Genomic DNA, 26749 nt, shown 5'->3' with positions numbered 1-26749 from the left:
TACCCATATCATCAATATTAATCAAGCAGGATGTAGGTTTTTACCTCCATCAAGAGGGCCCGAACCTGGGTAAAACTTCGTGTCCCTTGCCTCTTGTTACCATCCGGTCTAGACGCACAGTTCGGGACCCCCTACCCGAGATCCACCGGTTTTGACACCGACATTGGTGCTTTCATTGAGAGTTCCTCTGTGTCGTCGCCGTTAGGCTTGATGGCTCCTACGATCATCAATAGCGATGCAGTCCAGGATGAGACCTTCCTCCCCGGACAGATCTTCGTCTTCGATGGCTTCGCACTACGGGCCAATTCACTTGGCCATCTAGAGCAGATCGAAAGCTATGCTCCTGGCCGTCAGGTCAGATTTGGAAGTTTAAACTACATGGCTGACATCCGCAGGGACTTGATCTTTGACGGATTTGAGCCACTGCCGAGCACGCCGCACTGTCACAACGAGCATGATTTAGCTCTGCCGCCGAACAGTGCCCTGGAGGCCGCACCCGCATCGGCTTTGACCCTTAATTCGGAGCCAACTACGCCGATCGAGGATGGGTGGTTGGACGCCGCCTCGGGGGCTGCGATCCCAACGGCGATCGAGCCGAACACCAGCCTCGCACTCCGCGAGACTCGTGACTCCAAGGAGCCGGACTCCGAACCCTCCGCGCCCCTACTGATCGAATCCGATTGGGCGCCGATCATGGAGTTTACTGCCGCGGACATCTTTCAGCACTCGCCTTTCGGCGATATTTTGAAGACACTAAAGTCTCTCTCTTTATCAGGAGAGCCCTGGCTGGACTACTGTCAGCAAGGTTGGGATACGGACGATGAAGAAATTCAAAGCCCACCCACCACCCACTTTGTAGCCACTGTCGACGATTTAACCGACATGCTCGACTTCGACTCTGACGACATCGACGGTATGGACGCCGATGCAGGAGACGATGAAGAACTAACGCCTATTGGGCCCTGGAAAGCCACCTCGTCATACGACATATACATGGTGGACACCCCAAAAGAAGGAGATGGCGATGGAACAGCGGAGGATGACCCCTCCAAGAAACAGTCTAAGCACCGGCGTTAGCAGTGCCGCTCAAAATCCCACCAAAGCAAATACGGTGATTCCAGCATGGGAGATAATAATACTCCGCAGAGTGCCGAAGAAAACCCCCTCCAGCAAGATTCAACACAGGAGGATGGAGAAGCCAGCCCTCATGAGAGAGCGGCAGACAGAGAGGTCGAGGACGATAATTATATGCCTCCCTCCGAAGACGAGGCAAGCCTCGACGACGACGAATTCGTCGTGCCAGAGGATCCGTCGAGCAAGAGCATTTTCAACGCAGGCTTAGGGCCACGGCAAGAAGCCTCAAGAAAAAGCAGCAACAGCTTAGAGCTGATCAAGATTTGCTAGTCGACAGATGGACAGAAGTCCTTGCGGCCGAAGAGCATAAACTCGAACGCCCCTCCAAGAGCTACCCAAAGCGCAGGTTGCTACCCCGATTAGAGGAGGAAGCACTTAAACCTACATCACCAGCACTTGATACGGCCGACCAGCCACCTCGTGGCCGCGACAGAGAGGCCTCTCGGCCCTCCACTCAAGCCGCACCCCATACCAAGGCACGGGAAAATGCGCCAGACCTGCGAGATATGTTGGAGGACAAGGCAAGGCAAACAAGATCGATCTACGGATCGCGTGGGCGCCCCATGACTCGAGACGGTAACCATCACGCCGGACACAAATCCGGTAGGGCCGAACACAGTAGACAAAGCTCATTGGAGCTACGTCGTGATATAGCCCAGTACAGAGGCGCCGCACACCCACTATGCTTCACAGACGAAGTAATGGATCATCAAATCTCCGAGGGTTTCAAACCCGTAAACATCGAATCATATGATGGCACAATAGATCCTGCGGTATGGATCGAGGATTATCTCCTTCATATCCACATGGCCCGCGGCGATGATCTCCATGCCATCAAATACCTCCCACTCAAGCTTAAAGGACCAGCTCGGCATTGGCTTAACAGCTTGCCAGCAGGATCAATCAGTTGTTGGGAGGACCTAGAAGCCGCCTTCCTCGACAATTTCCAGGGCACTTATGTGCGACCACCAGACGCCGAAGACCTAAGCCACGTAATTCAGCAGCCAGAGGAATCGGCCAGGAAATTCTGGACACGGTTCCTAACAAAGAAAAATCAAATAGTCAACTGTCCGGACGCAAAGGCCCTAGCAGCCTTCAAGCACAATATCCGTGATGAATGGCTTGCCCGGCACCTTGGACAGGAAAAGCCGAAATCTATGGCAGCACTCACGACACTCATGACCCGCTTTCGCGTGGGAGAAGAGAGCTGGCTTGCTCGTAGCAACAATATGACCAAGAACCCTGGTAATTCAGATACCAGGGACAGTAGTGGCAGGTCGCGTCACAACAAGCAGAAGCGCCGCATTAACGGCGACAATGCTGAGGATACGGCAGTTAATGCCGGATTTAAAGGCTATAAATCCGGTCAGCGGAAAAAGCCATTCAAAAGAAATCCTAGGGGCCCGTCCAGTTTGGACCGAATACTCGACCGCTTGTGCCAGATACATGGCACCCCCAAAAAGCCGTCCAATCACACCAATAGGGATTGTTGGGTGTTCAAGCAGGCAGGCAAGTTAAATGTCGAAAATACCGACAAGGGGCTGCATAGAAATGATGACGAAGAGCCCCGGCCGCCGAACAACAGTGGACAGAAGGGTTTTCCCCCACAAGTGCGGACGGTGAACATGATATACGCAACCCACACCCCCAAGAGGGAGCGGAAGCACGCATTAAGGGACGTATACGCGGTAGACCAGTCGCCCCAAAGTTCAACCCATGGTCCTCCTGCCTGATCACCTTTGATCGAAGGGACCATCACACTAGCACCCGTCATGGCAGATTCGCCGCATTGGTTCTAGACCCAATTATTGACGGATTTCATCTCACTAGAGTCCTTATGGACGGCGGCAGCAGCCTGAACCTGCTTTACCAGGATATAGTGCAGAAAATGGGCATAGATCCCTCGAGGATTAAGCCCACCAAAACGTCCTATAAAGGCGTAATACCAGGTGTAGAGGCCAACTGTACAGGCTCAGTCACACTTGAAGTGGTCTTCGGATCTCCGGATAATTTCCGAAGCGAGGAGTTAATCTTCGACATAGTCCCATTCCGCAGTGGCTATCACGCACTGCTCGGGCGAACCGCATTCACCAAGTTCAACGCGGTATCTCACTACGCATACCTTAAGCTCAAGATGCCAGGCCCTCAAGGAGTAATTACGGTCAACGGAAACACCGAACGCTCCCTCCGAATGGAGGAGCACACAGCGGCCCTTGCAGCGGAAGTACAAAGCAGCCTCTCTAGGCAGTTCTCCAGTCCGGCCATTAAACGTCCGGACACCGTCAAGCACACCCGGAGTAACCTACAACAAGACCGCCTGGCACGTTCCGAGCAAGTGTAGCAATGCGGCCCCAACCCCAGCCCTCGCAAAAATGCGATGCCAGTGCTTCGCGTACATAACTACGCTCTAGAAATACCATGGGTACAGGGGGAGGGGCACCATCACGGCACGCCCGAAACACGGCTTAAACCGCACCAGGGGCTGCCAATTTTTTAATTTTCTCTTACTTTCAGGACTCCATTCTCCGGAAGGCCTGTTCGGCAGTTCAATTGCCGCACAAATGATGCAAGAACCAGGGAAGCAGACAAGCCATGCCGCATTACGGAACTCCCAGGTGGTCTCTATCACAAGCAGTATACCTGTTTCGCATACCATTCCGCAGCCTGCCCCTGTAACAGACATGTTAAATAGTCCAACCTTTTGCTTATTGCATTATTGGTATCGTTCTGCTTTGATCGCAGCCCTTTTTAATAAACAATGCATAGCTTTTTTTCTATCTTTGCATTACTCTTTTTTTACAAATATATGTTCCTTAACGACATGTTGCACCCGTACACTTTGGTACGGCCAAAATACGCCAGGGGCTTTAGTACCCCTCAATATGGTGTGAGAAGTCCGAACACTTTAACAAGTGCAGCACCCCGAACTTATAGCATTATACGCATCGGCTCCGAATCATGTCTTGGGTCAATAGTTGGGTTTGCCCGGCTCCTATGTTTTGGTGCCTTACGTTCCGCTATATCGGCTAAGGTAGCACTAGGAGAACTACTGTGATTGTGCTCCAGTTGAGCTAGGTCGAGCACCTCAGTAGAGAAAGCTAAAACTGACTGTCATGATGAAGCGAGAGCTGGTCGCTGTTCGAGAGGTTTTTCGAGTCCCTAAAGACTTATGCCGCTTAGAGCGACGAGTCGGCTCTGTCCAGCCAAGGCGTGGATAGTGCCCCGAAATCGGTCTTGCGAATACCAGGGGCTTCGCCGAAATTTAAAATTATAGAATTCTATGGCTAAGTGAGAGTGTTCACGCATTATAGTACGATTGCCTTGTTCGTTGTGCTGAGCGCCTCCCTCAAAGGACCCAAACATGGGAAAAAGAGCGCTCAGGTTTATCCCCAAACACCCCAGCACTAGTGGCACGGGGGCAGAAGCCGACGACTCACCATCTCTCAGAATTGAAAAACAGCCGCACAGAAGGTAATATTTTAAATTCTAACAGCATTGCTTAGCGCATATGAACAAGTTTTCAGCCCACAGGTCAAAACGATCGAGATTTACTCAAAAATTACATCCCTGGAACATTCATCCGCCATAAGGCGGGCACCCTTCAGAACATCCTTATAATAATTCTCGGGCTTGCGATGCTCTTTCCCCGGCGGTGGCCCGTCCTTCACTAGCTTCTCAGCATCTAGCTTGCCCCAGTGCACCTTAGCACGGGCAAGGGCCCTACGGGCACCTTCAATGCAGACGGAGCACTTGATGACTTCGAGCCTTGGACAGGCCCCCACCAGCCACCGCACCAGCCCGAAATAGCTCCCAGGCAGAGCCTCTCCAGGCCACAGCCGAACTATGAGGCCCTTCATGGCCTGTTCAGCCGCCTTGTGGAGCTCGACCAGTTGCTTCAGCTGGTCGCTCAGGGGCACAGGGTGTCCGGCCTCAGCATACTGAGACCAGAACACCTTCTCTATCGAGCTGCGCTCCTCGGCTCAATAGAATGCGGCGGCATCGGATACGCTACGGGGAAGATCTGCGAATGCTCTTGGAGAGCTCCGGATTCGGGTAAGTAACAAGTAACTCACGTTTATGTGTTTGCTTTGCATAGAGAATGCCTTACCCGCCGCTATCTTTTTCACTGCATCCAACTCCTGGAGGGTCTTCTGGGATTCAGCCTTGGCAGACTTGGCATTTTCAATAGCCACCGCGAGCTCGGACGCTCGCGTCTTTGAGTCAAGCTCCAAACTCTCATGTTTTTCCATGAGAGCCTGGAGCTCTTGCTGCACCTTGCCGACCTGGGCCTCATACTTCTCCCGCTCGGTGCACTCCGTGGCCGCCCTCTTCTCAGCCTCGAACAGCGCTTGCTTAAGGGTCGCCACCTCAGACATGGCCCCTACAATAGCCACGATAATCCTGTCATTTTTTGCAATTGCACCTTTATATATATATATATATATTTAAACAAGGTATTTCTTACCTTCCTTGTCCTCGAGCTGCTTCTTGGCACGTCCAAGCTCTTGCTCGGACTGCTCGAGGTTCTGCTTTAGCGTGTCCACTTCCGCAGTCAGTACGGCGGACGCCAGCAGAGAAGCCTCCATACGCATATTGACTCCTTTTTGTTAGACTCCTGCGAATTTTATTTGATCCTCTATTCGGCTTTCTTCCCGAACGCCAAACAAAGCATCAGGGGCTACTGTCTATGCGGTAATATTATTTACACATTCTTTACTTACCTCAAAGCCTGTTAAAAGGCTAGCATAAGCTTCAGTCAGTCCGCTCTTGGCGGACTGAACCTTCTGGACCACCGCACTCATAATGGTGCGGTGCTCCTCGTCGACGGAGGCGCCTTTGAGCACCTCCAACAGATTGTCCGGCGCCTCCGATTGGACGGGGGTCACCGGCCCGGTGGGCTTGCTCCTCTTGGAAGGAGGCCGCCCGCCGGACTCTGGAACCTTTGAAGGTTCCGGAACGGTGTCCGGCCTAGAGCCGGACTTGGAGCCCTGGGGGGGTTTATCCCCTTTACTCCTGGAGTCCGGGAGGTCGCCTTGCGGCGCCTCCAGGACCACCTCCTCCTGGCTTGGAACCTGTTGGGAAAACACTTCGGCATCGTTCGTAGGGCGGGGGGAGGTAGCCGTCGGAAGCGAATTCACATCCGACGAGTCTAGTGAACCGCTCGACGACGCGTCGAGCCGGTCTTTGGGTGGGCTACATAATCATATTCGACATAAGGGAAAGCTGTGCAATAAAGGAATACTATGAATTACTCTGGTATCCGGATACTTACGATTTCGCCAGGGGCTTGGCCCTGAGCGGCCACTCCTCTCCGCCGTCATCGGTGTTGGTGGAGTAGTCCGGAGGAAGGGTTTTCCCCTTCTTGGACCTTTCGGCCTCCCCAGTAAGGGCGGCCTTCCTTTTATTCTCTCCCCCCGCTGGAGGGGGAGAGGTCTCTTCTTCCTCCTCCTCGTCTTCACGGGAGGAAGGCGCCTTGGAGCCGTCGGCTGATGAATCCGACACCTCCTGGCGCCGGGCACTTGTTTGAGTCCCCGTGGCCTTCTTCATGGCCTTCTTCTCCGGCACCACATAGGGTGCCGGAACCAGCAGCTTCGCCAAGCGAGCATCGGCTGGGTCTTCGGGCAAAGGGGTCGGACAGTCGATCTGTCCGGACTTCGCCTGCCAATCCTGTCAAAGGTAAGGGAGCTTAGATCCCGCACAGAGTTAAACTATGAAAAACTAATACCCTGTAAAAGGTACAAGCAACTTACTGCGCTAGCGTGATGCTGCGTGCTGAATCCGCGATCCTCGGTAGCGGATGCGGGAGCCTCGGCGCCCTTGAAAAGCACCTTCCAGGCATCTTCATACGTCGTGTCGAAGAGCCTGCTTAGAGTTCGGTGCTGCGCCGGGTTGAACTCCCACAGATTGAAGGCCCGTTGTTGACACGGGAGGATCCGGCGGATGAGCATAACCTAGACTACGTTGACAAGCTTGAGCTGCTTGTTCACCAGGGTTTGGATGCATGTTTGCAGTCCAGTCACCTCTACTTTGCTGCCCCATGACAGGCCCGTCTCTTTCGAGGACGTGAGCCACGTTGGGGGTCCGGACCGGAACTCGGGGGCTGCGACCCACTCAGGGTCACGCGGCTCGGTGATGTAAAACCACCCCGATTGCTACCCCTTCAGGGTCTCTACAAAGGAGTCCTCAAGCCATAAGACGTTGGGCATCTTGCCCACCATGGCGCCTCCGCACTCCTCCTGGTTGCCGCAGACCACCTTCGGCTTGACATTGAAAGTCTTGAGCCATAGGCTGAAATGGGGGCGGATGCGGAGGAAGGCGTCGCACACGACGATAAACGCCGAGATGTTGAGGATGAAGTTCGGGGCCAGATCATGGAAATCCAGGCCGTAGTAGAACATGAGTCCCCTGACAAATGGGTGGATAGGAAAGCCCAGTCCGCGGAGGAAGTGGTGAAGGAACACTACCCTCTCATGGGGCCTTGGGGTGGGGAGGAGCTGCCCCTCTTTGGGAAGCCGGTACGCGATGTCGTTAGACAAGTATCCGGCCTTCCTCAGTTTTTTGATGTGTCCCTCCGTGACGGAGGAGACCATCCACTTGCCTCCCGCTCCGGACATGGCTGGAGAAGGTTGAGGTGGGGAGTGCGGACTTGGGCGCTGGAGCTCGAGTGCATGAAAATGGATAGGCAAAGGAGGAAGAAGGCGTAGATGAAAAGGTGGATCCATATCCCCTTATATGGGTGGACGCAACTACGTGTCCCCACAAGCCTGGTAAAACTCGCTTATCTCCAAACGCCGTAATCAATGGCGCGGTTGGGTTACCCACGCCCGTATTGATGAGAATCCCGGAATAAAGGGACACGATCTCTGCTTTAACAAGACGTGCCAAGGAAACCGCCTCGCATGACACGCCGAGGTGGGACAATAAAACGATTCGAATAAAGGCTTGGCCGTGGTGCGATGTCACACTACGGAATACGTCAGCAGATTAGATTTGTGTAAATATTATTCACTCTATGGCAATATGTGGAAACTTATTTTGCAGAGCCGGACACTATCTTTGTGTTCAAAATCTTCTATGAAGTACTTGGAGGAGGAACCCGCCTTGCAATGCCGAAGACAATCTGCGCGCCGGACTCATCGTCATTGAAGCCTGGTTCAGGGGCTACTGAGGGAGTCCTGGATTAGGGGGTGTCCGGATGGTCGGACTATACCTTCAGCCGGACTCCTGGACTATGAAGATACAAGATTGAAGACTTCGTCCCGTGTCCGGAAGGGACTTTCCTTGGCGTGGAAGGCAAGCTTGGCGATACGGATATGTAGATCTCCTACCATTGTAACTGACTTTGTGTAACCCTAACCCTCTCCGGTGTCTATATAAACCGGAGGGTTTTAGTCCGTAGGACAACATACAGAACAACAATCATACCATAGGCTAGCTTCTAGGGTTTAGCCTCTCCGATCTCGTGGTAGATCTACTCTTGTACTACCCATATCATCAATATTAATCAAGCAGGGCGTAGGGTTTTACCTCCATCAAGAGGGCCCGAACCTGGGTAAAACTTCGTGTCCCTTGCCTCCTGTTACCATCCGGCCTAGACGCACAGTTTGGGCCCCCTACCCGAGATCCGCCGGTTTTGACACCGACATTGACCTTCAAACCTTGCCAATATTTTTTCTCATCTCTTTTATCGAGGCTCCTCTAAAATCTCAGCCCATTTAGAGTCTTTTCGAATGGGCTTCAAAATTCAAACATGTCGAATTATATTCAACATGTGCGAATCTTTTTCTCCAAAAATCCCCTTGCCATTTTATTTAAATTCCTCACATTTTTGTGAGTCCAGAAAAATTACCCTCGTGCACAAATTCTTTCCCTAACCCCTCCATCTTCCTTTCCCTTCTCTCCATTGTTTTCTGTTAAAGAAAAAATATGAGAGAGTAGGAAAGAGCAGCCTAGCAGGCCCCTGGCCGTTTTCCTCTCCACTGGGCCGGCCTCCCAGGGCCCAGTCGCCCCTCCTAACCCTAGCCGGCCCAAGGGGCATGCACGATCCCCATCTCCTGCATCCCTCCTCCTAGCGCCGCCAGAAGCCCCACGCCCGACCTCTCTCTCCCTCGATCCCTTTCCCCCGTCTCGATCTTTTCCTCCCTCCCGCGCGCCGCCAAGTGTGAGAGGGAGAACGGCAGCGCCGCCCGCGCTTGATCCCTGTCGCCCTCCTCTCCTACCTCACCGCTGTTGTGATCTGCTCCACCCCGAGCGCCTCCTCTACCTCGACGTCGTGCCGAACCGGGAACCGCTCCGCCCGCTGGACCCCGCTCGTCGGTATCCCATTCCCGTCCGGATCCATCCGTCTTCGCTGTTCCCGGCATTGTTGGAGCCATGCTTCAAGTCCTCGCCGTGAAGCTCCACTCCGCTATGCCATGGGCTCCGCTTCGCCCCGCCACTTTGTTCCCACCGGCCGCCTCCCCCGCGCTGGTGACCAGCTCGCCAAAGCAAGCTCGTAGTCCGACACCTTCGTGCCCAAGGATGCTCCAGCCTCAACCTCCTCCCCTGCGCGTGAGATGCTCTCCTCCGTCAGCCACCTCGCGTCGGCTCCTCCCTCGCGCCTGAAGCCTTGCCGCTGCCTGTCATCTCCATGGCCTTGAGCATCCCAAGCCGTTGGGTGTTCTGCCCCTTGCACATCACGGTTGACCCGAGGAGACCACCGCCAAGTCCAAGGATTATCCCCGAAGATTTTGGGCGCATCAAGTTCCTCTTCGGAAGTACTACATCTACATGACGACCAGCCAAGTACCGTGGCAACGAAGACCTTTGATGCGTCAAGTCCCTCTCTGACAATTGTTGGGCTACCATCCCGTGCATTGCACCAAGTACCACGACATTGACGGCCCTACAAGTTCAACAACGGTTGCCGTGTACGACTACCGTCGACCCTCGAAGACTCCGTGGACGTCAAGTTCCTCGTCGTGACCCCGAACATCTATGGAAACTCGTGCTACGATAAACATGTACCACTACCGTCGTCGAGATCGCGAGAACCTCTACCGTCGACCCTAGAGCATGCGAGAACGACTACTTCTGTGGCTGAAGACCCACGTACAACTACCGACATCCGTGTACCACTACCGCCCCGTTTGCATGATTCAAAGGTATAACCATCCGAGACGACGCCCGTGAACGAATGTTGTGTGGTGTATGAGATGCTCGTGGTTGCACCGTGTCCGAGTTGTTCTTTGCTATTTCTTCGTTGCCTTGCCGTCGGCATGTGAGAACCTGGTAACCGGGATCACCCCACCATCTTTTGCACGCTCCCGCCACACTTTCTTTTGCACCAACATCTCAATGAGTTGTCGGAACCAGAACATTGCCGTGGCACCGTTTCGTTATCGTCGCCGTGGCACCCCTTTTGTTTTCCGCCACAATGACAAATGCCTCGTATCTTATCATGCCAACATTTTCATAAATATTGGATAAAACTTGCATGTCATCTGCATCATGATAATAACATTTAAAATGTTTAAAAGTGTTGTTGCATTAAATTGCTAATGCATATGGGGATTACCGGTTTTGTTGCTTGTTATATCCGGCCCCATTTAAATTGTTTAGATAGTATAGTTTTTTATGCTTCACCTCTTGCCATGCTAACCAACATTTAATATTGTTGAGTACCAAAACGAGAGAGAACTAAATAAGTCATGTGGTGTTTTCTTCAATATGCAACTCCGTTGCATATTGAGCTCCACTTAATTTTTAGTGTTGTTTATTGCACTTTGCCATGCCATGCTTCATTAAACCGGACATGCATCATACTTGGTTGTGCATCATGCCATGATTATGTGATGGTTGTTTACCATGTTGTTTGCTTCTTTGCGGTGATGCTTCTTCGGGTTAGTTCCGATAACGTCGCGTTTGTGAGGATCCATTCGACTTCGTCCGTTTGTCTTCTTCATGGACTCGTTTCTTCTTCCTTGCGGGATCTCAGGCAAGATGACCATACCCTCGAAATCACTTCTATCTTTGCTTGCTAGTTGCTCACTCTGTTGCTATGCCGCGATACCTACCACTTGCTATATCATGCCTCCCATATTGCCATGTCAAGCCTCTAACCCTCCTTTCCTAGAAAACCATTGTTTGGCTATGTTACCGCTTTGCTTAGCCCCTCTTATAGCGTTGCCAGTTGCAGGTGAAGATGAAGTTTGTTCCTTGTTGGAACATGGGTTTTGTCGGGATATCATTATTATATCTTGTTTACTTTAATGCATCTATATACTTGGTAAAGGGTGGAAGGCTCGGCCTTCTGCTTGGTGTTTTGTTCCACTCTGGCCGCCCTAGTTTCCGTTATACCGGTGTTATGATCCTTGATTTTGCGTTCCTTACGCGGTTGGGGGAATCAGACCCCCTTGAAAGTTCGCTTTGAATAAAACTCCTCCAGCAAGGCCCAACCTTGGTTTTACCATTTGCCACCTAAGCCTTTTTCCCTCGGGTTTCCGGAGCCTGAGGATCATCTTTATTTTAACCCCCCCGGGCCAGTGCTCCTCTGAGTGTTGGTCCAACATGTCAGCCGCCGGTGACCACCAGGGGCAACTCTGGGTTGGCCTACCGGAAGTTTGGACAATCCGGTGTGCCCTGATAACAAGATATGTGCAGCTCCTATCAGGATTGGTCGGCACATTCGGGTGGCTTCGCTGGTCTTGTTTTACCATTGTCGAAATGTCTTGTAACCGGGATTCCGAGTCTGATCGGGTCTTCCTGGGAGAAGGAATATCCTTCGTTGACCGTGAGAGCTTGTGATGGGATAAGTTGGGACACCCCTGCAGGGTTTTGAACTTTTGAAAGCCGTGCCCACGGTTATGGGCAGATGGGAATTTGTTAATATCCGGTTGTAGAGAACTTGACAGTTAACTTAATTAAAATGCATCAACCGCGTGTGTAGCCGTGATGGTCTCTTTTCGGCGAAGTCGGGGAAGTGAACACGGTTCTTGTGTTATGCTTGAACATAAGTAGTTTCGGGATCACTTCTTGGTCACTTCTAGTTCATGATCATTGAGTTGCTTCTCTTCTCTCTCTTATTTGCGTATGTTAGCCACCATATATGCTTAGTGCTGCAGCTCCACCTCACTACCCTTTTCCTACCCATAAGCTTAAATTGTCTTGATCTCGTGGGTGTGAGATTGCTGAGTCCTCGTGGCTCACAGATACTTCCAAACAGTTGCAGGTGCCGATGATACCAGTGCAGGTGACGCAATCAAGCACAAGTGGGAGCTCGATGAAGATCGTGTTCGTTGTTTTGTTCCGTTTTCCTTCTGATCAGTAGTGGAGCCCAGTTGGGACGATCGGGGATCTAGCATTTGGGGTTGTCTTTCTTTATTTTGGTTCCGTAGTCGGATCTTGATTGTATTCTGGATGATGTATGTATAACTTGTATTTGTGTGAAGTGGCGATTTTAAGCCAACTCCTTATCCCTTTCTTATTCAGTACATGGGATGTGTAAAGATTACCCCTCTTGCGACATGCCTACCATGCGGTTATGCCTCTAAGTCGTGCCCCGACACGTGGGAGATATAGCCGCATCGTGGGTGTTACAAGTTGGTAATCAGAGCCTTCCCCGACTTAGGAGCCCCCTGCTAGATTGAATCGCTGACGTTATTGAGTCTACAAAAATGTTTTGAGTCTTATAGGATTATATATATCGGAGAGTAGGATTCTTTTTACTCCTCAGTCTCTTCATCGCTCTGGTGAGGCCTCCTGACATAGAGTTTTGACTCTGCTCTCGTCAAATTTCACTAAAACAATTTTAGGATCACGCGTGTATCTTGGAATCGTTCCAATGGTTTTGTGATGAGAACATTGTTCTTGGTGCCTCCTGACATTTAGGGGTTGTGGCAGTGTCCCAGGGAGTTGAGCTCCAAGGTGTTGTCGTCACAATTTTATCGTTGCAGTTCTGGAATACCTGAGTTCGCTGACATCGAAAATCTCCTTTATGCAGTTGTTGGTGAGATAACCTCGACGCCACCCAGTACTGGAGCGGGAGTTCGGGATTATTGCCATAACTCGTATAACGGATGCTTTTCGAAGGTTAAATGATTTCCGAAGGTTTCTTGGTTATGTGTTGAAGGATGGATACAGCTGGATGTAGGAATTGTTAGTTTGGCTGAGATATTTTGCTTCCCCTGTATCCCCAACACCTGATTGCATAACCAGAAAGTTTCGGGAGTTTATAAGTGGGAATTCAAGTAGCTCCTAGGATATCTTTCCGACAGATGCATGATACGAGATTGGGGTTCGACGTCTAGTGGTCTGCCTATCAACGGTTGGTTTTACAGTGGTCTCATTGTGTCTTAAAGAGTCCTTGGCTATGCTGACTCAGGGACACTTTGTATATCATGTGCACTACCTTGTACATGATGGTGTTGTACGATCGAGCCCGTGTGGGCCCCACCACGAAAACTTCAGACGAAATCTCTATCATATGTTTGTTCCGGCTTATCCTGCAAGCCAATCCTTTGTTTTGTTTTGAGTTGCGGTATTCAAGTTGCTTTGAAGTAAAGTGTTGAATCCATACCTTTTCCTAAGCGGTGTTCTCACATTTCTATGTGAATACTAATCCTTCATGATAATCGAGATTGTCATGTCAATTCTTTTCAACAGTGTGATTCTCTTCATGATGATCCTATCATTTTTCCCATTCGCAAGATCAATTCTAAGTCTTCTCAACGGTGTTTGTTTCATCCGTGCCAAGTTGTCTTTGTTTTTCCCGCCCTCCCACCCTTTTCATTCTTGGACTCAGATTGTCTAATCAAGTATCCTCTTATCGATGGGAAGTCTCTTCGTTCTTTTCAGTCAACGTTCTTACCCAGTGTTTTCTCATGAAGATGCTCTACTAGTTTATCATTCTTCATTCTTTTCTTCTCCGGTGGATTTAAGTCAAGCTTTGTCGATCATATCCTTTTCCTCCGTTCAAATGCCTTCTCATGTCGGTGCACCTCTTAATCATTCACTTCTCGCTATTCATTTGTTCCGGAGTGCTGAAGATATTCCAGATGGTTCAAGTTTCTATTTGTAATCCTTTCAAGCTATTTCGAGGTCTTACCTTATTCAAGCCATTTAATTCAACTGGCGCAATCTCTTTTTCAAATCATTCAATGGTGTTTCTTTTGAGTGGGCCCTAACCCACAGGTATTTTCCCAGGATCTTACCTGACTCTTCTAATTTTTCCGGAGGTATTCTCAAATTCTTTTCGAAGTTTGACGTAAGAATGAATCATCATCAGACAGATGGTTTCTCCAAGCTCTTTCAAATTGTTTTCATTGTTGACTCAACCTCTTCACTTTTCATTCTCCCGGGGTGTCTCATCAATTATCATGGTGGTGTTTCCCGTTGTCATTCTCGGATTTGAAGACCGAAGAGGAGTTCCTCTTAAATTCTTACCCGTTCTTCAAAAGATTCATGGTTCTAGCGTTATGCCATCCTCTCATAATTGTTTTCAATTGTGAGAATTCTTTTCACCCACCCGGAGCAATTCAGGAGTCTTTTCAGTTTGATTCTCCGAAGGTCATCATTTCGGGTTTATTCATTCTCAGCTTTCAGCTCTCATTCTCCAAATCTTACCGGTGCATCGTTCTAATATCCTCTAATCAGTTCATTATCTCTTCATTCTCATGTATCTAAATCCCCTAAAGAATCTTCATTCAATTTTTTTCAATTCTTCCCGGTGATTTGTGCCTTTGCTACATTCATTTTTCAATTCTTACGGCGGTTTATTCAAGATTCCTCTTCATACGTCATCATATCAATTCATTCGTTCTTTCCAATCCTACTGGTGGTTCGTTGAAGACCTTACCAAGTTTGCGCCATATCTATCTTAATCCTTTCAACGAGAATAAGTAGTATGGCAAATCCATTGCTTGTCATCAATTTAATTGGTGAAGGATAAGCATAATGTGATTCTTATTCTTGTTTCATCAAGTGAAGACAATTCCTTATTCCGGAGGTTCATCAAAATTCTCGGTTTCAATTGTTTCATCTTTTCTTTTCTCGGAGTTCCAAGGTCTCTCTAGTATGTCACCAGGAAGCTCCATTTAAATCATCGCAAGGCTTCACCTTGTGTTTTCAACTTCTCTTTCCTTTTGTTTGATCATCCTTTTGTTACCGGAGTTCTTCATGGTACATGGTGGTTCGTCAATGATTCTTTTCACTCTTCAATTGTCCTCAAGATTTTTCTCTCGAAGTTAAGATCTGTCAAGCTATAATAAAAAATAAATATGGTCCTCAACGCATGTTTTGTTTTGAGGAGTTCAAGCATTCTTTATCTTGCATTTTGAAGTGCAATTCTTTCTACCTTATCATTTGAGGTGGTGTTATGTCATTCTTGATAATTTTCCTTCGGGTTTCATGATTCACAAGTTTTCAAAGAGTGGCATATTTAAATCTATCATTTTCTCTTCGCTCAAGAGATCTTTTCAACCAATCAATCCTTTTGTTGGTGCTATCTTGGAAAAATTCACCTAAAGCCTTCCCTTGGGAATGTTGCTATCATGGTGTTTGTCAATGATCCAAGTTTCTCCTTCTCTTCTTAGTGAAGAAGTTTTTTTCATCTCTTCTTTGTTCCCGATCAATCATTGTTTTTCTTTAGTGGCAGAATTTCACCTCAAGATTTGAGATGTTTTCCATAAGCCCACAACAAGCTTACTCTTTTCGTTGTTGGTTTTCCAACAACTCCGTTCGACCATTCTCCTAAAGATGCTTTTTCAAGCTCATTTCAGGTAGAAGATGTTGTTTTCTCCTCCGTTCTTCTGATTCCATTCTTACATTTGTTTCGGAGGCATTGTGATGTTGCTCTCTTCAACCCATCGTCTTGTTTTGTCAAGATCATGTTCAATTCCGTCCATTTGCAGTTGGAGTGATGTCCAAATTATATCATTCTTATTCTTTCTCTATCTTGTTTTAACCGGAGTGTTGTGTCTATCATTCCTCTTCTAACCGGACTCTCGTCCAAGTGCTTTCCTTTTGCCAAGCTCATATTCTTTATCTTTCATTTTCCAACCGGAGTGTTGTTGTTATTGATCTTTATCGTTCCTTGTACATCTCGTTTCTACCGGAGTGCTTTCCTGTACTTCTTGACCATTGCAACCCTTTTTCTTATGTCTTTCAACCTGCAAGACTCTAGTAAAGTTCCTTGCTCCTCTCTTTTTTAACAAAGTGTTTTCAACTTTGTTCATCTTCGTTGTTTTTTTCTTTCTTTCAATTTGTTCAACCTCGCAAGGTTCTTTGGTTTCACTCGTTTGTCAAAGAAGCAACTTAGTTTTACCTCTTCTCTCCCTCTTCCGTTTCCCTCCGGTGCCATCCTAGATCTCGGGACGAGATCCTCTCGTAGTGGTGGAGTGTTTTAACGCCCCAACCCCCAACACTGGAGCTTTAGATGCCTTCCAGGGTTTTCGGGTTTCGTCGTGTGATTTGTTTGGTTCATTGCATTCATCATTGCATCATGTGAATTGCATCATGTCATCATGCCATCATGTCATTTCTTTTTCTTAACTCAACTAAATAAATGGCATGGATCTTTGATCCATTTAAACCGAGGGAATTCACATGGTGATTCTCTTTATAACATATCCTCCCGATATTAGGGAGCTATTATAAATATTCCATTCTTTTGGAATTAACCATAACACACGTGCAAAATATTTTCCCATGTCTATTCCTCTTTGAGTTTGACCTTCAAACCTTGCCAATATTTTTTCTCATCTCTTTTATCGAGGCTCCTCTAAAATCTTAGCCCATTTATAGTCTTTTCGAATGGGCTTCAAAATTCAAACATGTCGAATTATATTCAACATGTGCGAATCTTTTTCTCCAAAAATCCCCTTGCCATTTTATTTAAATTCCTCACATTTTTGTGAGTCCAGAAAAATTACCCTCGTGCACAAATTCTTTCCCTAACCCCTCCATCTTCCTTTCCCTTCTCTCCATTGTTTTCTGTTAAAGAAAAAATATGAGAGAGTAGGAGAGAGCAGCCCAGCAGGCCCCTGGCCGTTTTCCTCTCCACTGGGCCGGCCTCCCAGGGCCCAGTCGCCCCTCCTAACCCTAGCCGGCCCAAGGGGCATGCACGATCCCCATCTTCCTGCATCCCTCCTCCTAGCGCCGCCAGAAGCCCCACGCCCGACCTCTCTCTCCGTCGATCCCTTTCCCCCATCTCGATCTTTTCCTCCCTCCAGCGCGCCGCCAAGTGTGAGAGGGAGAACGGCAGCGCCGCCCGCGCTCGATCCCCGTCGCCCTCCACTCCTACCTCACCGCTATTGTGATCTGCTCTGCCCCAAGCGCCTCCTCTACCTCGACGTCGTGCCGAACCGGGAACCGGTCCACCCCTCGCTGGACCCCGCTCGTCGGTGTCCCATTCCCGTCCGGATCCACCCATATTCGCTGTTCCCGGCGTTGTTGGAGCCATGCTTCAAGTCCTCACCGTCAAGCTCCACTCCGTTGCGCCATGGGCTCCGCTTCACCCCGCCGCTTTGTTCCCGCTGGCCGCCTCCCCCGCGCTGGTGACCAGCTCGCCGGAGCAAGCTCGTAGTCCGACACCTTCGTGCCCAAGGACGCTCCAGCATCAACCTCCTCCCATGCGCATGAGATGCTCTCCTCCATCAGCCACCTCGCGCCGGCTCCTTATCCCTCGTGCCCGAAGCCTTGCCACTGCCTGTCATCTCCATGGCCTTGAGAATCCCAAGTCGTCGGGTGTTCTGCCCCTTGCGCATCACGGTTGACCCGAGGAGACCACCGCCAAGTCCAAGGACTATCCCCGAAGATTTTGGACGCTTCAAGTTCCTCTTCGGAAGTACTACGTCTACATGACGACCCGCCAAGTACCGTGGCAGCAAAGACCTTTGATGCATCAAGTCCCTCTCCGAGAATTGCTGGGCTACCATCCCGTGCATTGCACCAAGTACCACGACATTGACGGTCCTACAAGTTCAACAACGGTTGCCGTGTGCGACTACCGTCGACCCTCGAAGACTCCGTGGACGTCAAGTTCCTCGTCGTGACCCCGAACATCTACGGAAACTCATGCTACGATAAACATGTACCACTACCGTCGTCGAGATCACGAGAACCTCTACCGTCGACCCTAGAGCATGTGAGAACGACTACTTCCATGGCCGAAGACCCGTGTACAACTACCGACGTCCGTGTACCACTACCGTCCCGTTTGCACGCTTCAAAGGTATAACCATCCGAGACGATGCCCATGAACGAATGTTGTGTGGTGTATGAGATGCTCGTGGTTGCACCGTGTCCGAGTTGTTCTTTGCGAGTTCCTCGTTGCCTTGCCATCGGCATGTGAGAACCCGGTAACCGGGATCACCCCGGGCCAGTGCTCCTCTGAGTGTTGGTCCAACCTTTCAGCCGCTGGTCACCACCAGGGGCAACTTTGGGTTGGCCTACCGAAAGTTTGGACAATCCGGTGTGCCCTGAGAAGGAGATATGTGCAGCTCCTATCGGGATTTGTCGGCACATGCGGGTGGCTTTGCTGGTCTTGTTTTACCATTGTCGAAATGTCTTGTAATCGGGATTCCGAGTCTGATCGGGTCTTCCTGGGAGAAGGAATATCCTTCATTGACCGTGAGAGCTTGTGATGGGCTAAGTTGGGACACCCCTGCAGGGTTTTGAACTTTCGAAAGTCGTGCCCGCGGTTATGCGTAGATGGGAATTTGTTAATATCCGGTTGTAGAGAACTTGACACTTAACTTAATTAAAATGCATCAACCGTGTGTGTAGCCGTGATAGTCTCTTTCCGGCGGAGTCCGGGAAGTGAACACGGTTCTTGTGTTATACTTGAACATAAGTAGTTTCAGGATCACTTCTTGATCACTTCTAGTTCACGATCGTTGAGTTGCTTCTCTTCTCGCTCTTATTTGCGTATGTTAGCCACCATATATGCTTAGTGCTGCAGCTCCACCTCACTACCCTTTTCCTATCCATAAGCTTAAATAGTATTGATCTCGCGGGTGTGAGATTGCTGAGTCCTCGTGGCTCACAGATACTTCCAAACAGTTGCAGGTGCCGATGATACCAGTGCAGGTGACGCAATCAAGCTCAAGTGGGAGATCGATGAAGATCGTGTTCGTTGTTTTGTTCCATTTTCCTTCTGATCAGTAGTGGAGCCCAGTTGGGACGATCGGGGATCTAGCATTTGGGGTTGTCTTTCTTTATTTTGGTTCCGTAGTCGGACCTTGATTGTATTTTGGATGATGTATGTATAACTTGTATTTGTGTGAAGTGGCAATTGTAAGCCAACTCCTTATCCCTTTCTTATTCAGTACATGGGATGTGTAAAGATTACCCCTCTTGCGACATGCCTACCATGAGGTTATGCCTCTAAGTCGTGCCCCGACACGTGGGTGATATAGCCGCATCATGGGTGTTACAAGCTTCCGTTCCTTGCTTTTCAACTTCTGTTCCAAGGAGGTGAGCGGTGGGCTCTGTTCGCGCATGCTGCCTTTGCTCCCCTCCGTCGAGTCCCGCTACCCACCCAAGCCCAATGTGCCTTCAAGCCTTCTTCCACCTGCTGGGCCACTGCTTTCCTCCAAAAATCCTAACACTCTCCCTCCTGTAGCCCAATTTCTGGCCCAGGCGTATTTTCAAGCCCATCAGATTCATACTTCCAGGCCCATCTGCACTCGGCCCCTCCACTTTTTTCCAAGAGCTGAGCCTAGGTTCCTCCCCACCGGCCAGCCGTCACCAGTGGTCGCCACCGATCTCATCCATGGTGCTTGTGCGGCGCTCCCCCCGCATGTGGCCACTGTCTTCTGCAGTTTCCACGATCCGCCACGCGAGCCTGCAGCAGACGAGTTCATTGCCTCCATAGCCAGGCTGCAGCTCCTTCCGCCTACCCCCGGCTCCACTGCTGCTCCTCCAGACAACTCGGCCATGCTGGATCTCAACTTGGATCCACTGGGGCCCGACCTGCCTCTGGTGGAAGACGACGGGGCTGCCTCTGATCCGGTGGCCACTCCAGTGGTGGCGGCGCTGCCTACCGCCTCGTCCCCGTGGTGCAGCCTGCGCATTCAGCAGCCTATGACGGGGTTCGGGTGAGCCTGCTGGAGCATGCCGCCAAGCACAAGGTGATGGAGTCTGGCTCCAGCTCTAGCAGCAGCCCATCCCGACGCCCAGGCCCCTCCCACAGGCGCAAGAAAGCCATGGCCAAGGCACCGGACGTGGCCAGCCTGCTGGAGTTACCTCTGCTCGTGACCCCAACTCCCCTGACCGGGAGCAAGCTCAAGCTGATCGCCCAAGGCTGTGACCTCAATGCCTCGGCCATCCTCAACCAAGCCAGGAACCGTGCGGGCTCTGCTGCAAGGAGCGAGGCGCCTGCCTCCCCTTCTGTCAGCACTTCCTCTACTTCCTCTGTGCGCGTCCTCGACGACCCAAATGTTTAGTTCCTCCGCTATCAGTTGTTTGCGGTGGTCGGCACTTCTAATCACCATCTTGCTATCATCTATGTTTGCTAGCTTTTCATCTTATCTGGTCCAGGGTTGGCAGCTGAGTAGTAGTTGTCTGTCTGCTGTCTTCGTAGTGCTTGTGGTCTTCTGCATCAGTCTGTACTGTGCTGACTTGTATCGAGTCAGTTTCCTTTCCAACAAGAGTGTCCATGTTTACTTTTTTTCCCTTGCTTTCTTTAGCTTACCTTTGCTTATGCTCCGCTTGCTTTTCTCCATAGGTTGCATGCTCAATGTTTCTCTATGAAGATATTAAGCTGGAATGTCCGTGGCCTCGGTGACGATGATAAGTGCTCGCTCGTCCGTGATGCCATAACTTCTTGTTGTCCTACTGTCGTTTGTTTGCAGGCAACAAAGCTGGCCTCTTTCACTCCGTTCAAGTTGCGATCATTCCTTCCCATGAACTTCACAGATCATGTTGTTACTCTGTCTGAAGGCACCTCTGGTGGCATACTGGTGGCCTGGGACTCCTCAAGTGTACTTGGGCAAATCGTGGCTGAGCACAGATATCACGTTACAGTCAAGCTGGGTTCTTCTGGAAACAACTGCCAGTTCTGGCTCACTGTTCTGTATGCACCCTGTCTAAACTCTGAATGGTCTGCATTCTTTGACGCAGTCTCTGAAGTGGCAGCCGATACAGAAATGCCGTGGCCCGTTCTGGGAGACTTCGACATGTACAGGTTCTCTCATGAGAAGTCAAGAGGCTAGATCTATTGGGCAACCATGAAGCACTTCAACTCTTGGATCCGAGAGCATGGCCTGGACGACATCCCAATCGAGAACAAGTCGTTTACTTCGTCCAACAAGCGAAGTTCGCCAACTTTGGTACGCCTTGATCGTGCTCTTATTAATGCTACCTGGGGTCTAAGCTTCATGCACACTGTAGCCTCCTGCCCGCCTTACATTACCTCCGACCATGCTCCGATTCTGCTTCAGTTCTCGGCTGACACTCCCAGGAGCAAGTTCTTTCGCATGGAAAACCACTGGTTGGAGATGGATGAGTCAAGAGAGATCATCACCAGCTGCTGGAACAGAGGGCTCAGGCACCTTTCCTCCCCTGCTACCCTCATCAATTTTAAGATGAGGCGGTTGCGGTATGCATTACAACAATGGAATCACAACAAGTCTTGTCTTCGAGTGCTGATTGAAAATAACAAACATGTCGTCCGCTTCCTCAATGTTGTGGAGGACAGGAGGCAGTTATCTTGTTTGGAATACGTTCTGAGGGAAGTTGCTTCAGCCAAGGCTGAACAGTTGATCCTATGGCAAACCGCTTTATGGCACCTGTCGTGGGTTTGTCACGGCATATGTCCTCGTGAAAGGACTTAGTTGTGGAGCCATCGCAATGGGTTAGCTTAAAGGGGTTAAACTGGACAAGGGGACACCGGAGTTTATACTAGTTCGGCCCTTCGATGAAGGTAAAAGCCTACGTCTAGTTGTGATTGGTATTGCTAGGGTTTCGAAGGCCAGGGAGCGAATCCGGTTTGTCTGGCTTTCGAGTTGTTGTTGTCTCTCCCTAAACCGTGGCTGGGTCGTCCCTTTATATACATAGGTTGATGCCCGCCGGGCCACAGAGTCCCGAAGCCGGATTATAAACGTATCTGGTTCGGCCTCTCTCTTTCTATCTTACTATACAAGTTACATGACTAGGCCGGTTTACATTTACATACTGTAACTCGCCTTTGGGCCCTCCGTAAAGCACTAGCATCTTTACATCTTCATGGGCTTCTAATCTTTAAAGAGTCAACCCGGCTACATAAGGCCGGTTTACCTCCAGTAGTAATATCCCCAACATTAGGCCCCAGATTGGATTGAACTTGTTCATGTCAATCATCCACACTTTAGAAAAAAAATCTTCTCTCTTGTCTTCATTTTTGATCTTGTAAACCGTCGTGATGTCATACTTCAAAATTACGATAAACCGTCCTGACGTCATCCATCCGTTGATATCGGAGATTTCCTTCATTTAATATATATCCAGTTATCGATGTGACACCTTTATTAACTTGTCCATTTTTTGGACTCCTCAATTCCCGCACTTGCCATTTTTCACTTCGCCTTATAAATAGGACCGAGGGGTCATTTTCACAGTTTCCCCCCGTGCCTCTTCGCATCGTCTTCCTCGCGCCGCTCAGCCTCTGGAACTCCGCCGCCACCGTCGACCGTCATTTCTGCTCCGACCTCGGCCGCTGCATCGCCCTGAACGCACCAGAGAACTGCGGCGCCCTTCCGCTTCCTCACTAGCTCCGGTAAGTTCTCTGCTTTTTTAACCATAGATCTGTTCTAGGGTTTCGATATTCCTCGCAGTTCTTCCGAAGTTCATCAGTGCTATTCTTCCATGTTCTTCTTTTAATAGATGGACACTTCATGCTTGATACATCTCTTACCGTATCTTACCTACCATGATCATCACAAATCTTTATGCGCAAAGAACTGATCTGTCTGTCAAATATTGCTTCAGTTCTGCACCCCTTCAAGATCCAAATATTTTTGCTTTTCTATCTTATCTCTAGATCCGAAAGTTTTATACATCACTGTGAGATCTGTTTCTCCTCGCACCAATATAAGCGATTTGACATTGGATAAATAGTCTATGTCATTAGCCCTCTGATAAACTGGAAGAGCATGTTACCTTCATAATTACGCTCCGGTTTAACAATGTATGATCAATCCTGCGCTAGCATTACCTTCTTTCTCATTATACTAGTCTCCGGGTTGTACCATTTATTATATCAGTACGTTTCTTACTCCCTTGTCTCTTGTGTATGATCATGCATAATTTATAAACCGGCCTTTCATTTTCAGTTTGTTCGCTTTGCAATGGCCAAACAATTCACTGCCTACAACTGGGCTCGTTCCCGGGTTACTGAGGCTCAACTGGATGAGATGGTTAGCATCGGCTCTCTGCCTAAGAAAACTGAGATCAAATGGCAAGCCCCAGGAACTGAGAATCCTCCAACCCCAAGACAAGGTGAAGTGGTAATCTTTGTTGACCATATAGGTCGTGGTTTCAAACCGCCAGGGTCAAAATTTTATCGAGATGTGCTTGCCAGCTTCCAACTGCATCCACAAGATATTGGTCCCAATTTAGTCTCCAACTTATGAAATTTCCAAGTCTTCTATGAAGCCTATTTACAGGAAGAACCAACTGCAGAATTGTTCCGGGATTTCTTTCACTTCAACCGGCGCACAAAGTTTGTGAATGGCCCGAATACAGAGCTTGGTGGTGTCTCGATTCAGAAGCGGAAAGAAGTGGAATTTCCTCATGCCAAACACCATAGCCACCCAAAGGAATGGAACCAAACATGGTTCTATTGCAGAGACACTTTGCCTGAAGATGAGAATCCCCTCCCCGGCTTACGAGATCATAGATTATCCAATACTCACCGAATGCCACAACGCCTGAGCTCCTCAGAAAGGGCAAAATACGCTCCTCAAATTGCCAAGCTCCGCGCCTTTATGGCAAACGTTTAACAGGTGTGGATTTTGTACGCTGTTGGATATCCTGGAGTATCTTGCCTCTAAGACGGCGTCCCGGTTTAATGTGTGAATATACCGGTGAGGTTGACGATCCTCAACGCCATTGCAACATCCAATTATCTGAGGAAGAAGTTACTGAAGGGGTAAAGAAAATTCTGAATGAATCGGAACTGGTCTATAGTCAAGCCGGTCTGAATCCCTTCTACACCAAGAACAAACCGCCTGCTGTAAGCATTACACTTCCTCTTCATCTCTAATATCTTTGACTTATACAAGCTGTAACCCTTCTTCTTTATATGTATAGGGTGATAACCCTTTCTGGAAACAAAAATCCATAGAGAAAGTAGCAAAGCCAACTGGAGATAAAGTGGACAAACCAACCCGCCCGAAGACCAAAGCCGTAAAACAGACATCAAAGCGGAAAACGGCTGACCGGATTGCTATGGAACTTGATGATGATACTGATGACCTAGAAGCTGAGGTAGAACTTGACTCACTTGGCTCTCTTTTTATGTATCTTGTTAACAATGATCTTCCTCGGGAGGAGGCCGAAGCTAGTCAGGCTGAGGACGTAGAGGTAATTACCCTTCCCTCCGGTTCAGACTCTATGCCAACACAAAAAACTTGCCAAACAATCCAGAAAGTAAGCTTTTCTCATCCTCTTGCTCACTTGGATCCAACATTCATTTTGAAGACTCAACAGCATGAGGCTCGCCGGACAACTCGGCACAGTGGCCAACAGGTCACCTCTACCGGTTTACCTGATACTCTGGTTCGGAAGAGTCGATCTGAGGTCTCTCCTACTTCTGACCATTCTTAACCCAAGGCAGGTTATTTCAGACAGCCTCTTAATCCGTCCGATTCAAATTATCAAGTGACACCTCCTTCCTCTTCTGGTGAATCGACAGCAACTCAACTCCCCCCTTTGAAAACTGTGGCTGGGTGAGTTACGAAAAACCTTTCCTTTCAATGCGCCCTACATCTTTTGAACAGGATGTTAACCCTTTTTATTCTGTTTTTAGGGCCAAAGCCAGACCCAGCAAGAAAGCTCGGGTCACCAATCTGCCAGAAGACCCTATTGCTGAAGAAGAAGAACCAAGAGTTGAACCGGAGCAAACAGGTGAACCGGAAGGCCTCCATCCTGAAAAAACTTTTGATGATCCGCCCCTTGATGGCCAACATACTGACGAACCCACAGATATTGAGCCTGCCGCCCCTGATGCTGAACCGGCAGAACCAAACCGGGCTAATCCAATGAAAGACACTGAAATTCCATCATCATCCGCCCAAAATCCTGAAGGCCAAGGCGATGACATTATTATTACTGGAGCAGGCCACAGTTCTCCTGGTCATCCCGTAATTTTGGCTCAGCATAGTGCCAAAGAAGAGCAAATTGCCGGGGATAACTTATCAAACTATGCTCATCTTAACGCTGATGAGCTTCATTCCGGCTTCTTGAACCGTCTGCACTCAAACCGGGAGTATGAAGCCGGTTTGGTGAATTTGATGAAAGAACGATATGAGGTAAATTCTTCTCCCTTGCACATTGATTTATAGCTGAAATACTATTCCAGGTAGCCCCCAAGAGCCGTTTTATGATTGTCAATCATAAAACGGGTCTTTGTAACACTTTAAGCATCCCATCATTAATCCTTGCCAAGGCATGTCTTCAATCATAGATAAAACTCATGTTTGAAAAATTAGATAACATTCTGTAGCATAGCCCCCAAAGGCCGGTTTAACTTGGCAAGTTAATCCGGTTTTTATTCCACACCGCCAGTTTAGAACAAACGTACATTAGCCCCCCAAGTGTCAAGGATAATGCTTGCATTGTTCTGGAGACTTGCATAGAAGGTAGTATTTGAGAGCAAATAAGCATTAGCCCCCAAGTATGAAGTGGATAACTTGTTATATGCATTATACTTAGTGCCTATATATGTTGTTTTGTTGAACATACCTTCAATGTTGCAGGCTGAACTGAGAAGCAAAGATGCCAAAAACTCTAACTTGCAAGAAAATGTGAAGTCGCAACAAGCCGAAGCTGCAAAAGCCAAAGAGGAGCTGACCCAGGCCCTGGCCGGAATGGTAAAATTGAAAGAATCCTTCAATCAAGATCGTGCTGCATGGGAAACCGAAAAAGCCGGTTTGACCAAAAGAGCCGTAGATGCCGAGGAAGCCCTGAAACCGGTGGCTGAAGAACTAGCCGGTTTGAAGCACCAAATCAATGCTATGACCTCTGCTATCTTTGGTAAGTATCTGCTTATGTATGTTGCATCAGTCAATGAATCTTAAAACTGACCACGATGTTGAAAAAAATCTTTGGCAGGAACTCGGATCACTCATCTTGGTACAGATATGCGGATGAAGCTCAAAGTAGCATACACATTGGTTGAGCAGCTATACTCTGGATCTCAGCGAGCCATTAGTACAGCAGCTTATAACAAACCGGCGCCAACGTTGATTAAGGAAACCCTTGAGAAGCTGGGCATGTTACCGGCGCGTATTGCCGAGTTGAAAAGAGCTGTTGCAAGAGCCGGAGCATTAACTGCCCTTATTCGAGCCAAGGCCTGGATTCCAGATCTTGAAGCGGAGGATATCATTAAAGGGTATCCAGGCGTGAAAGAAGACGGTTCAAACTTTGACAATGATGA

At 49.1% G+C, this 26749-nt stretch overlaps 1 pseudogene; it reads left to right on the top strand.

Moving 5' to 3' along the window:
* The first annotated feature begins 20318 nt into the window (after positions 1–20318).
* LOC147971986 (uncharacterized) lies at positions 20319–26079 on the top strand (annotated as a pseudogene).
* Positions 26080–26749: the final 670 nt, after the last annotated feature.

This window comes from Triticum urartu, chromosome 5A (assembly GCF_056163025.1).
Source record: "Triticum urartu cultivar PI428250 chromosome 5A, HENAU_Tu73, whole genome shotgun sequence".
NCBI classification, from domain to species: Eukaryota; Viridiplantae; Streptophyta; class Magnoliopsida; order Poales; family Poaceae; genus Triticum; species Triticum urartu.
This window is presented reverse-complemented; position numbering and strand designations above follow the sequence as displayed.